Raw genomic sequence first — 8,429 nt, forward strand, 5'->3', positions numbered from 1 at the left:
ATAAACTATAGGAATGTAAGATTAAACATTAAAAACAAACCATTAGATGACTGAATGATTGAAATAAGAGTACATTTTGAGAGATATATTCTAATAAGTTTTTTAAATCAGTGCACCATTTTTTCTAGTTTTTATCCTCTCGTTTTATCTCAGGGATCTTACTGTAAAAAGGTAGCCATTTCCTTTTGTTTTTGATTGATTTTATTCTGTGTATATGAGGTGGGACTTTAAGTGAAGTGGTTTCTATAAGCTTTCCTCATTATTTCAAGTGCTATTTTGTCTACTTCTGTCTTCTAACTTTGTATGGGATAAATGTACATTTGCTCAACTTGTTCAAACTTAGCATTATGACCCTGAATCCTGAAAAAAAACTTTATTTTGTGATGGAACTTTAAAAAAAAAGGTTTGAAATATTTAAAAATACCAACCCTGAAGGAAGTGAGTGTTAAGATACTGTGGAACTACTGTCACAAAAACAGAGAAACCACTGGAAACTAGTCTGGTTTGGGTTCCAGTATTTTTGTCTCAGTGAGCCTCAACTTTTGCTTGGTCCACTGAAAACTGAGTGCAGTCTTGAGATTCTAAAGGGCAACAATGTGTGGTAGGTAGAGACTCAGAACAGAGCACCTGGGAGTGGTGGTTTTCTTGTGTTTCACTGTTTGAATCTTTCAGAAGAGAAGTGAAATTTTATAATCCGAGTTTCATTGATTTATTTAGTTTTGGGCAGCATTTTCATGTGTAATTTCTCCTAAGTCAGATGTTAGTCTATTTCGATTTGAACACTTTATAGATGATTTTGCAGGAAGTATTTTCACAGAAAAGAAATTAGGATTACAATCTCAGATTCTGGCTGCTTAACACTGAGAAATTAGGATATCCTTAATTCAGTTTCTTGAAAATGTTCCACAATTATTCATTTATTATTGAATTAATGCACTAGTTTTTTTTCAAGCAGTTTCACTACATTACTTCTGTATTTAAAAATTTTTGAGTTGTGGTAAAAATAACATAAAATTCACCATCTTACCCATTTTAAGTGTGCAGTTCTGTAGTGTTAAGAATATTCACATTGTTGTGCGACAGAGCTCCAGAAATTTTTCATCTTGTAAAATCAAAACTCTATGCCCATTAAACAGTAACTTTGCATTTTCTCCTCCCCCCCAATTTAGTTTTAAAGGGGGGTTTGTACATGTTTTGTGATTATAGTTTGAGGAGGCCAGAGGTCATTTCGGTGAACTGCAAGCTGTAGGACACGATGCACTTCCTTGAAAGTGTGAAAAATTGGCAGGAATGATTGTTCATTGTGAGGGTTTATTTATTTTTATTTGTAGTTGAACTATAGGACTTAATGGCACACCTGCAGTCCTTGAAAGGCAGGTATCACTCCTGCCTTTGGTTTGAGTAGGAGAAGAATCCAGGTCTAGAGACCAAATCAGCTGTTTTGGTCTAGGATTATTTTTAGTAGGAATGTTTACAATCAAAATCAAAACCAGAAATGGAATAAGGCAGAAAACCCTGATAATGAAGGAAGAAAGCTTTTGAAATATGTAAATAACTGAGAGAAATTGTGAAATTATTTTTCATTGAGATATTAGAACGGAAAATATTCACCTCAACATTGTGATTCAGTTAGGACCAGCACACCAAAGGGAGGTATTAACAGGTCCTTACCTATCCTCTTTTCTATACTGTTCAAAGCTTTGTTACAGAGTCTGGTGTAGCCACAGTACAAGGCAAAATCCAGGAGGAGGTGATACTGAAATGTGAATAGTGATACCTTACAGCCTTCATTTTCTTAACTTGAAAGCATTAAAAAAGTGCAGAGTCCTGGTTGGGAAATGAACACCATGGAAGGCAGAGGTTTATGTGCCAGAGAGAGTGAGGACCTGACTCTTTGGTGCAGTTCTTCATCACTTATTTGAAAAGGGAGGATGATGAGATGCTATTGGCTACCATCATCTTCACGGCTACCATGCACTAATGTGATGGATGAAATATGACGAAATAGCAATGATGGTGGTGATGACTCGGTGTAGATGATGAGAGCAGTGATCATGTAAGTATGTGAATGGTCCACTTTTCAATCAGACCTTTTGCCTGATGTCTCAAAATTCAGAAACTCAAAGTTTGATGATACTTTTAAACCTCTACAGGGTTAAATTACCTAGAGTCACTTAAGGCTTGGTTCTAGTGTGTTTCAGGTATATTTTACATTAAACAGGTTTTTATGTGTCAATCTGGGAACTTAATTATCATTTATAAACTTGTTTCCTTGCTAAAAATGTATTTTGAGTCCAAAACAAATAAATTTAAAATTTCAAGGAAATACCCTTTTTAAGTAGGAAATTGTTTCAATTTGTTCTTGTAATTCTATATCAGCATTTAATGAAATATTTTAATTTGGTTTTGGATTGAAAACTATACTTAATTTTAATAATAGAGAACAGTAGGGTAGCTAAAAATGAACAATATTGCATGTAAGTTCTTGATACATATTGGTTGAATTAATTAAATACAAAGACATTTATATTTAGTTATTTGACTGAAATACAGGGTAAGAGTTTTTAAACTTCAATTGCATTGTCTAATGATGCCTTTTTAATTTTGATATTAATATAAATTTTCATGTATCTAAATTCACATGTTTCACCTACTCTGGGCTTATTCTTAGTGGTAGGGAGAGTTAACCTAAAATTAAAAAATGTGTCTTAAGCAATCTCCAAATTAGTTGATCTAAACGCAAATAATAAAGTACAGATGGTATTAATATCAGGTAGTGATAGACTAAAGGAAAATATAATGGAAAAGAATAAGCTGTTATAGTGACCTATTCAACTTAATCTGGGCTGCCAATATATTTCTGAGAGTTATTTTTAAGGTCCTTTCTATGGGGGAGTATATGGTGATAATCCCAGCTTCAGTTATAAAATATTGGCACATGAATAAAAACCACACACTACAACTCTTACCTCATTTATTGCTTGCATTGATCAGCTGATTTGGTCTCTAGACCTGGATTCATTTCCTTTCTCAAAACCCCATCTGATTCTCTCTCCCTCTCTTGGTTGATGGGGACAGCCTTCCAGGTTGGAGGGAGAGTGTTTCTAAGATACACCGCTACCAGGACCTACAACAGAGTTAAGGCCGTGGGCATACTCTTTGAGAAAAACTGTCATCTACAACTTGGGGACATTAAAAAATGTGGGAAGAATCCAGGGAAGAGTAGAAATGACACTGGATTAGAACCCTAGGGACCTATGTTTAGGTTTAAGGAAACTAATAATTTCATCAATATTTACCAATAATTGAATGTTTTCCACGTACCAGGTGCTGTATGCATTGTCTTGTTTAATCTTCACAAAACCTCGTAAGGTAAATCAGATTAATTCCATTTCAAGATTTAAAAAAAAAAAAAACCTCCAGAGATTTAGAGAAGTTAAATTATCTTCCTCAAGCTGTTGCAGATGGTAAAATGGACCTGCAATTCAGCCAAAGATCATAAGACACTGAAGCAAATGTGTCCATTATTCTGCTAGAGTTTGCTGTGTTGGTTGTGGCGATTTGAGACATGGCCACTATTCTCTGGGTGACCGTTTTGTTCACTTATTGCCCATTAATTCGATGTGAAGTTCTTTAGAGTTCTTTAGTCTGCTTCCTTCCTCCTTTTCACCTCTGGTTATTTTCTTCCTACTTCTCATATCATTCTCGGATTGGAAACAAAGGCTGTGATTCCTGTCCATTCTCTCCCCGCACCGCAAGACCTGGTTAATTAGGACAGAGGAGCCAGAAATACCGTGGCAGGCAGCTTCTCTTTCCACGCACTTCAGCCCAGCTATCAGGGCCCATTTAGATTAGGCATACTTAAGGATATCCATGAGTAATAACTATAAGCCTTGTCATAGATAACTGTATTGGGTATGTTCAGATGTACAACTCTGTTTTTCTATCATTATGTGATATTTCATGTTGACTTGTCAAACTGAAAAATACCCATATTGATTTTGCAGAAAGCTTCACATGTGAGATAAATGCACTCAAAGACTCCTCACAAGTAGCTCTTTGGAGCTTCAGATGTGAAATGGATCGTTCCTCAATCTGTAATAGACCCTTCTGTGAAGCTCTTCAATCAAACCTGAGGATTCAAGGTGAAATTGAGGGGAGGATGGGAAAACCCGAGAGGGGAATTTGAGTGAACTAGCTGAGAAAGGAACCTGGGGTATGTGCGCCTCTTTTTTACAGTTCTTTCCCTCAGCACAGGAAGGCTGTCAATCACTGTTTGACCTTACACGCTGCCTGTGTGTGATACCTGGGGACAAGAGGATGGACAAGCTGTAGCGGGAGTGTCACATGCACCTTTGATGTCTTTCCATTTGTCATTTTTCCTGACAACCTTCGGGTTATTTTTGAAGTGGCTGCTTTATACATATTTATTTCTAAAGTTTCTCTTTCCTCCAAATTAAAGTATTTATATTGTTATGTTTGATAGCACGGATTTTTACCTATTGAGAAAAGCATAAATAATCTCGTGAAGAAGTTAGTGATGTATGATAACTACCTCAGTTAGAAAGAATTGTCATCTTGTGTTAAGTAATGATCTTAGTAAGCACATCTTATTTAGGAATCATGTTTGTAGATCATGTAATGACTTTTAATTAGTTTGTTCCCAGTAAAGCAATAAGACGGAGTTACCTCTAGTGAGGGAAACAGCAGTCTTCTGAAATTAGTTTTCCTGTAACATTTCTTATTTATTTGGGGGCATATTTTCATTGGACATTTCTGGGTTAATTAAAAGAAACTCTAGAAGTTTCAATGGGCTATTTGGTTTGGGGGAGCAGTGAATCCTGACACCAAAGTAAGTAATAAAAACTAGGCTTTGGAATTTATGCTCTAATACAGAATATGTTTGATAATAGTTTTTGATGCTAAGCTGCTATGAAATGATTGCTATCCCATAACTATGTCATAGTTTTCCTAAGCCGAGGGGACAGTGTTGTTTGTTAAGCTCACATATTAGTATAATCTTAAGAGCATACTAATTGCCAGGGAGGTTTATATGTTTGCTCTGTACATGTGTTTAGAGATCACAGCAGCTTAAACAGCATAATTTTAGAGATGGAGAAAATGACTATTGTAATACTTGCTACTCTCAGTTTCCTCTACAGCAATGCCCTTACACCTTTCTTTTTCAGGCGTTTTGTTGCATCCTAAACAGAAGGATATTGAAGGGAGCTGATTCCGCTTTGATCCTTGTGCTTGTTGTCAAAGCGCTTGGGATTGAAGAGACTGTTGGCTACAATTGACTGTGACAATTAGGAGATGATCAGAGCCCTAGAGTGGAGCACTTAAAGGGTAATTTACATGTCAGTTTGTCGAATAAAAAAAAAGATATTCAGCTAAGGTTTTTTTTTCCCCCTCAGAGCCTTGTAAACTGCAATTTGTGCTCTGGTAAGAAAAACCTGGCAGAGGAGTTAGGATAGCCATTACCATTTGAAAAGAAGCAATCATAAGGCCGCTGCTGAGCCCTTTGTCCACTAAAAATGCTGATTTGCAGGCAGCGAGTGAAAAAGTGGAACCACCACTAAATAAAACCTTGAGCCTAGGTATCTACCTCCCCGCCACCCGCCCTCGCCCAACCCCTTGGTGGCTTTTTAATGTTTGTTCAAGGTGGTTTAAAAAATGTATCTTCAAGCCTACCCTTACTATCATTGTAACATTGTTATTGGTCATGAATGTCCTTTCCTAAAATAATAATGAAAGGATGCTTTGAGGAACTGGTGGTGGAACACACACGACAGCCAGCTGACAGCGCCTCATCCTTTCCCTGCGGTGCAGCACCACCGGTTTCCTCCAGTCATCCTTTGCTCTAGGCTGTTTTCCCTGCTGTATCAGTGTGCTTCCTGGCTTTCCCCTTGTATATTTATGCTCCCACTTTAAACTGGGAACTGTATTTCTAACTTTCACATACTTAGCCTGTTTGGGTGAGTTGGCCATGAATGCAGTGTAGGTTTAGTGCATGACGTGCTGCACACATGTGGTCACCTCTTGCCTTTTCTATTAGGTAATCTACACACACAAGTCGAAAATAGCTAGAGAGCTAAAAGAGGATAATTGCCAGTAAATATACGGTGATAGCAGTTACACATCATCCATTTAATTGTGAAATAGGATAAGAAAAATTAGTTATTCTGAAAGTTCTTGAGCCCACTCCCCACCATGGAAATTATGAATAACAACAACAACATATGGTTGCAAGATTTTCATTTGGATAATTGTCAAAAAAAAAAGGTAATATATCCACACAAATCATCTTGTCCGGACATATTCAAATTTTGTGTGTGTGCTTGATTCAGAGATGAACATGAACTTCCAAAGGCAGATACATTTCACATTCCATTCGGGGGATGCTGGCCAGGGTGACGGGCATTTGTACAGAGGCAGTAGAGGGTTGGAAATGAGTCTGTCTTCACCCCAACACATCAGCCTTTCTTGACTAGAGGGTAGGATAACGAGCATGGTTTTCACAAAACAGAGGCTCCAAAGGCCCATTGCTGTTTTCGCACCTCTTTCACCTGGACACACTTGATACTTCCAAATTAGAGGGCTTTATTTTTCTTATTTTGTGTCTAATACCTTAACAACAACACCATTTTTTTTTCAAGGGATGACTTGTGAAAGGGGATGCATTCTACCATTGGGGTTCTTTGAAAATCACAGTCGCCAGGGAGGAGCCTGGTCTAGAAAAGGCAGTGACTCAAAGTCCGAAAAGGCGCTTCCTTCTGCCTGCTTTGCAGGAAGGCCCTGTGCTTCTTAATAGTTTTATAACTCCCTGGTGTCCCTTGTGTTCATGACCACCCACCCTGCAAAGAAGAATATACAACACAGAAAAAAATAAGGATAAGTGAATAGGTTATTAGGTGCAAAGAGGATAATGAGAGGGGGAGTCAGAGAAGGCAGTCTGGGCTCCCTTGCCCTGCTGCTGGAGAGTGCAGCAACTTGGCGTATCTGTATCAAAACTCAGGCCCAGCAAGAGGTATTGGTCTCCCAGGTAATGCGTGTAAATGATGAGCAGATGAGCCATCCTCCTATTGATTTAAGCATTTTGTTCCAGCCAGTCACAATTAACTTTGATTTGTTTTTACTTTCCTCTTACAGGTTTGCATTTAAAACACTCTTGGAGCACTAATGGTATAAAATTCTGGTAACTGCACATTCTCTTTTTAGAGCAGTAATAAGTGAATGAATGAAAAGGCAGGGATTATTTGCCATTCTAAGTGTGAACTGTCAGAAGATTTCTTCTTGAATGAAATTGTTTTGGAAGGTGAGCTGGAACAAGACTCTTGTGACTAAAGCGAGGTGACTCTGCCTGTGGTTTTTCGATGTTTCTCTTCACTGAAGAACTCTGCAGAGCTGTTCTTGGACTTAGAAGTTGATTTACATTTTCTTTATTGGGGATTTTGTAGGTGAATCATATGAAAACATTTAAAAGTATGTGTATTTGACTATTAATAAGTACACGGGGGTCTTTTGCAAGCTAATTTGAAATGATTTGAAGTGAGTTTTTCTGTTTACCATCACAGTGTTTTTACAATGTATAAATTGCCATATTGTGACAAAATAAATTATTGAAATGCTTTGAAACGTTTTTAGAAATAGGCCCAAGAAAACAATGTGTACATTCTTAGTTAATTCACACGTTAATTCATTGAAATGTCTCTGCTACTGAAAAGTTCTAGAGCCTTTATAGCACAACATTCCAGAACATTTACTGTCTTGTTTTAATAAGCTGCTTTCTTTGTATACCTGTTTGGTGGCAGCACAGAGGCTGCCAGATTTAGCAAGTAAAAATCAAGAATTTCTCGTTAAATTTGCGTTTCTGATAAATAGTGAATACTTTTTTTAATGTAAGTATGTCCCATGCAGTGCTTGCATTTTATCTGGAACCCTAGTTGATACTTTGATATTGCAACCACACACTGAATGGATGGGCTAGTTATTAATAAATTATAAATGATCATTTATAGATCAGTTTACTTTCACTGTCATATTAGGTGGGCCAGCCCGCATGCTGCTCTCAAATAGAAACCAAGGGCTTTTAACTCATTATTGCTGAGTTTAACTTTCCCCATAATGTTCCCAGGGTGAGCTGTGACTTGTCATTTTGACTACAATAATTCCTGCCTGACTAATGCAGTGGAGACTTCGGAGAAGGTGGCTGAGAGGATCTAACTTACCTACACTGACTAGGAGGCTCTAACAGAGGTGTCTAGAGGTTACGGACAAAGAGAAGTGAGTGATGCAATGAGGATACATTAGCTTTGTGAAGCCACACCTTTTCTTTCAGGGCAGTGTTGTGACTACGTAGGTAGCTAAGTTCAAAAACTTTGTAATTCTGATTTTGGTAGGGTCTTCTGGGAAAGGAAAGATTCTAT

The 8,429-nt window shown here is 37.5% G+C and overlaps 1 long non-coding RNA gene across 3 annotated transcripts in view; it reads left to right on the forward strand.

The window, feature by feature from the left end:
* Positions 1-8,127, forward strand: part of LOC119056658 (uncharacterized) — a 40,706-nt gene extending 32,579 nt beyond the window's left edge. For 2 of the 3 annotated variants that reach the window (XR_005083919.2, XR_005083920.2), the window contains exons 2-4: positions 4,008-4,145; positions 5,190-5,349; positions 7,153-8,127. This is a non-coding gene — a long non-coding RNA (uncharacterized LOC119056658). Of the gene's footprint in view, positions 1-3,327; positions 3,373-4,007; positions 4,146-5,189; positions 5,350-7,152 lie in introns of all 3 variants that reach the window. The other variant, XR_008392558.1, reaches the window with a different exon arrangement.
* Positions 8,128-8,429: the final 302 nt, after the last annotated feature.

Source organism: Artibeus jamaicensis, unplaced genomic scaffold, assembly GCF_021234435.1.
Source record: "Artibeus jamaicensis isolate MK-2021 breed Jamaican fruit bat unplaced genomic scaffold, CSHL_Jam_final contig_603, whole genome shotgun sequence".
NCBI classification, from domain to species: domain Eukaryota; kingdom Metazoa; phylum Chordata; class Mammalia; order Chiroptera; family Phyllostomidae; genus Artibeus; species Artibeus jamaicensis.